A 6,110-nucleotide genomic window follows, 5' to 3' on the forward strand; every position below is an offset into this window, starting at 1 on the left:
CCTGCCCTGTAATGTATAGTTTTGTCAGATTAAAAACCCCCTTGGATATAATTTTATTTATACCTACACATATATTTCTAAGAGATGAATGACCATTTCTGGGAAAACTAAGAAGTAAAGAATTTGAGTTGTTTTTTTGTGGCACTGCTACAAGTTAGGCAAATAACTTCCTCTCTTTGGGTCTCACTTGTAACACCAGTAAAGAGAGGAGGTTGCACTGGACGATCTGTAAGTCCTTTTCAGCCCTAACATGCTATTAGCTCATGATTCTTGGGTAGGGATACGAGGAGATGAGGAAAGAGAGGACATAACTTCTTTTATGTCACCAGTCTTTATGATTCATGACATTGTGTGTTTCTCCCTGGGTCAACACTGCTTCTTTTAAAGACAAAAGCAAGCCTGCATTCCTCCTGCTTCTTAGGAAGCAACTGTGCTACAGGGGAACAAAGGCCATTCTCTTCCCAGCACTCTTCCGATTCCTGGTACCCGTAGTTAGTTTCATGTTCCCTTTCTCATCAAGGATGTCATTGGCTACGCAAAGACACTTTAGCTGAATTATCAGGCAAATGTTGCCAGTGCAAAGCTAACCGATAAGGGGAAAAAGAGTCTTGGGATTTGTGTAAACAAATCAATTTGTTTGTGAAACTGCAGACTGATTAGAAGTCCATCATAGTAAAATATCCATTTTTAAAATATCCCTTTTTAATTGTTAAATACAACTGGAAAGTGAACATGAATATGCCACTGAAATAATGGTTTCTCCATGAAGGAAAGGATATTTAGATAAATCAACATAGTATGTTCTTTGGTATGCTAAATCATTAGGTTAAATCATATAATGAGATAAAAGGTGTTATGGATAATTTAAATCCTCAAATACGTATGTGTTTAAGCCCCATTATAGGTGTTTGCTTCAACCTTCTCCACTCTAAAATTTTGCCTAGAGATATTCCATAAAAAATAATATATGGATATAAATGTCTCTGCCTCTTTTACTCTTTGGAAGAATTACCAATGGGCAGATGAAGAGAACAAAGAGAAAGAGAGGCCAGCGTGGTGGCTCAAGCCTATAATCCTAGCACTCAGGGAGGCCAAAGCTTGAGGGAGGGATTACGTAAGGCCAGGAGTTCCAGACCAGCCTGAGCAAGAGTGAGACCCCATCTCTACTAAAAATAGAAAAAAATTAGCCTGGCATGGTGATGCACACATGTAGTCCTAACTACTCAGGAGGCTGAGGCAGGATAATCACCTAAGTCCAGAAATTTGAGGTTGCAGGGAGCTATGATAATGCCACCTGCACTCTAACAGAGGTGACAGAGTGAGCCTCTGTCTCAAAAAAAAGAGAAAGTCAAACAGGATCATCATTCAGTAATTAATTGAGACTTGTTAGTATATTAAGATCATTATGCCATTTAATTTGAATAAATTGTCTGAAGGAAAAGAAGAAAAGTAGAATCTCTTCCTAACCCATCTCACATGAGGCTTCCTAGGAAGGAGAGCAGGGGGAATCCAGGAACAAGTAGCAAGAGGGGACTGTGGATGTTTTGTAAAGAAACCTGAAACCTGAAACTGGCCACTGTCTCCCAAATGAGACTTTTCCCCACCTCATCATGCGCTTTTACATCAGGCATAAACACTGGAAATCTTTCTAATGTAGACTAACTGGAGGGAAGTCCGGGCTGAACAAGTTGAGTATGTAGGTCATACGAAACATAAAGGGAATTAAGATTTGCTTCTGGCAAATTCATTTAGGCATTCAAATTCAGCTAAATAAAATAATTTCTTAATATTCAAATAAAGGCCAGATACATCTTAGCATGTATTCTGTTGTATATTCACAGTCCCAGATAAACCGGGTTTTCCTTCGTGGGAACAGAGGATTGTTACACTACACTGCTGCCATTTGCATTCATAATGTGGGAGAGGGGAAGATGGGGATGGAATATTTTTTCTACATCCTTCATTTTTACATGGACCGTGACACGTTTCACAGCAGCATCTCCAAACAAAAGATGACAAATTCGCATTTATTTTCCCTCAGTGGCGCTGTGCGGAGATGTTGAACTAAGTCTAAGCTTGGTGCTCCTGAGGCATAGAAGTTTTATTCCTACAGCAACGTGGAACTCTTGTAAAAATAACCACTCCATCGCCAGTCCTTCTGTCAGGAGTATTGGCAGAGTGAAGAAGACTTATTTGATTTCACTAAAGCTATTAGTCTGAAACTCTGATCTGTAAATCAGGATGGGAACTTCACAAGGGGAAGGATGCTTGCCAGAAGCAATGGCTTCTGTACATTCTCAAAAGCAAAGGTCATGTAAAAACACTGGATTCAAAATCGAGCCCCAGAAATGAAGCAAAGGACGAAGGAAACTTTTATTGAGCTTCCGCAATGTTCTAGGCATTCTACCAGGCTGTTTACACTATGTGCTTGAAACAGTGAACTGGCTTTATCTTTTCCTTTTTCTTTTTCTGCCATCACTGGTATATGTATATGTGAGGAAACCAGGGGATGGGGACTGCATTGTAAAAACTTATTTTGTTGTTATTGCTGTTTTTCCCTATGTAAAAATAGGATAATGGGACATTTGTTATGAAGACATGTTTCTTCAAGATCCCAGTAGAGTATTTCGTGACTGGAAAATTTCTGGTATCTTTAAGGCAAAAAGGAGTAAAAGTGTGCAGAAGTGTAGAAAAAGTCATTTAGAGATTTTATATAAAACAGTTTTAAAATCTCCTTTAGAATGGGAAATTATAACCATCAAAGCTAAATTTTATATGACTCCTAAAGGGATGGCAGGGGGAGTTTCGGGGAGTGAGGAGTGATGGAAATGTTCTATATCCTAATTGTTTAGGTGGTTACATAAATTTATACATGTGTTAAAATTCAGAGAACTGTATACCAAAAGGAAAGAAAAAACCATTCAATTTCACTGCATAGTAATTTTAAAAACAAAATTTCAAAAATTTCAATAAAAATTGTCAACTCTAAGCCAATAGTATGTTGGTAAATGTCAAACAAAAGTGATCTCATTTAAAAATACTGTCAACTGACTATTAAAACTTAATAAATGACAACAGAAGGAAGTGTTGTCACTGCTCACATGAGATAAAGTTAGAATTTTTATACTTAGTTCTTAAAAGTTCTCCTTTCCTGGCATCTATAGTAACCCATAGTGCTTTCATTGCCTGTGCCTCTACGCTTTTGGAAAATCAGAAAAAAAGAAGGCCTTTAAGGATTCAGGGTGAAAGGTAAAAGCCCCTATTGTACCTTCTAATAGGTCAGATATGGTGACTTTGGTTGGTTCTTGTATTTCTTCAGTCATCAATTCTCCTATTGATTTTTTTTTTAGAACAAAGATCAGGCACATGTTTGTAGGTGACACCAATTGCTTCAGAGAGTCTGTCCCTTCTCCTTACTGTTCTGATTTAAACCCCTTGTGGCATTCTCTACTGCATGGATAGTGATAAATGGGGTTGAGAGTGACATAGAAATGAACTTAGAAGTAAGTTTATAGCACTGCCGGGGACCATCTGTTAATGTAAATGTTTAAGGTAAAATGCATTAAGGCTTAAGAGCTGACAAGACATTTTATTTGCTTCCTGCCTTTGGGATAATGCCTACCACCTGCCTAAATCTTGCGGGTCCCCAGTTAAACTTGGGAAGTGTGGTTTTTCCCTTTTATCTGCCTCTACTCATTTTCTGGTGTGGAATCCTAAGCACTTATTTGAATTGTATTTGTTGAAGTAACTGGGTTAAATAGAAAAATGAAGAGTTATGTTGGTTTGGGAGGAAGTTTTAAAGTATTTGAATTAAATACATTTATGAAACTACTTATCATTTATGATTACCTACTGTTAAATAGTGTTTAATTTGTCACCTTCAGTATTGGACAGCTAAGCACTATTTTTTAGGGTTTTCAATGTCAATTAATATAAAATAATTTACGAAACGAATAATCACTATTAAAACTTTGAATTATATTGCAATTTTTTTTCACTGTTCAAGGTTTATTTATTTGATGGTTTAGTTGGTATGACATTTGGATAGTTGGTTGCATTGTTTATATGTAGATTATTTTTTTACATTATATGGTGATCTCATAATAAAATAGAGAAATTTAAAAGTGACCATTTCATTTTTAATCCTTGGAAGTATATTACTGGAGAAGAAATTTAAGGACTGTATCTTTACTATTCATGGGAAAATGATCTTCTTCAAAAGGGAAAAGTCAAATCCAGTTACTAGATATAAATCCATAAATTTCATTTCTAGCTTCAACCTAGGAATTTAATGACTTGGGCTTATAGAATGGGTTTTATGTACCACAGCAGACCTACTCAGGGGAAAGAAAGCACAGAAAAAGAGGGGACAATAAGGAGAATTTGAGGGAGAAGAAATGAGAGAAGAGAGAAAATAATCTGAATGCATGATTATTTAAATAAATCAGCAAGACATTTTTTCAGATAGGATTCATATTGGAGTTTTCTTTTCTAGAAACCTCTGGGTATGATGAGGGTAAACACATGATTAGAGATTGAGTGCTTTCCCTCTGGGTGAATAAAAACTACCTGTTCAGTTGGAATGATTCTGATGACCTTGCCTCTGAAGCTTGTCCTCTGAGATCAGCAAAAAAGTCCCATTTTCTCATCTCCCACTTGAGCTGAGGTTGATTGATGCGTAATTAAGATCACTAAGGAGCAGTAGTAAGAGATATAGCATCTCTAAATTCTTCCATGACATGTTTTTCTCTGTTTTTTTGAAAGACACTTCTTGTGATTGTTATACTATAAATACTTGTTAGTTTGGTATTGGGGGCAGGAAGTTTGTAGTCAGGTAATAGAAGACAGGATATGGAACATGCAGAATTTTGAGCTGTAAGGAAAAGACCAAAAGAGAATCCAAATGAAATTATTCTTCTTTGTATGAAATTCTACAGGTCACTTAGCCCATCTCCATTAATATACAGGATGGGAAGCTGAGCACTCCTAAGGCAAAGTGATTTTCTTAAGACTTTACATCTGGTTGGGGCAGAGGTAGGAGGAAACCCCCCTTCTTTCCATTTTTAGGCTATTGTCCTCTGTGCAATTCCATAATTCTCTTTAGCTTGGGATATTAAGCTTTCTTTTTAATTGCTTGAGACATAGGTTTTAGTCTTTCCTTCTATTCTAGAAACTATATGCTTGGGAAAGCTAAAAGAGTAACATAGGGTAACATCCCATCTTGAATCATTTCTCCCATTTTAAATTGAAGGTGCACATGTAGAGTTCTAAATCAGCATAAGAAACATGGAGATTCTATGTTATTGAGCTAAACACTTTGCACTTGATCTGGTGAATGTTGCAGAGACATGACACATTCTTGAGTTATGATGTAAGCGTTTAATGAAAGCATCTAAGTTGAAAGCTTTTCCTTAACTTTCAAGGACCTGTAAAGGTATTTTATACTCATACTTCTTTGTATTTATATTCCTAATAAAACTAATTAATATTTAACTTTAACATAAAAAATTGAAATACAATATGGACTTTTGCATGAAGAAGCTAATACTTTATCTGTAACTACAAAATGTTAGATGTTCTCCATGGCAATGAATAAGTATTTAATGAGTCACAGGCAAAGGTCATCCTTATAGTTCTATAAATGTAAAACCTTTTTGAAAATTTGAATGGGAATTGGGGAAAGACGTTGATCTTAATCATATAAGTTGGCTATAAGAGTTCACATGAAGAGTTCACACACATTCCCTGGAAAATAATATTCTGAGGGGGAAATAAATATTTATAACAACAAATTGGCAAGTCTTATGACTTTGTATGAACAAAGCTCTGTGGGAACACAGAACCAACAGTGCCAGATACAGGCAGGGGAAGCTTCATAGTGGTGGTGACATTTAAGTAAAGTCTTGAAGAATTCAGATATCCTGGTAGAGAAAAGGGAGAACATACAACTCTACGTGTTTTCACGGGAGGCCTAACCCAATTACAAACTCACTTAACCCAGTCAAAACCAATTCTCCCTTTTCCTATCAGATTGTTTTAAAGAAGCATATGCGCATCTCCTTGACCGAGAAATATCAGGCAACCACTGGCATCTTAATTAAATTTTTTTT

This window comes from Propithecus coquereli, unplaced genomic scaffold, assembly GCF_000956105.1.
Source record: "Propithecus coquereli isolate 6110/MARCELLA unplaced genomic scaffold, Pcoq_1.0 Scaffold5, whole genome shotgun sequence".
In the NCBI taxonomy this organism is placed as follows: Eukaryota; Metazoa; Chordata; class Mammalia; order Primates; family Indriidae; genus Propithecus; species Propithecus coquereli.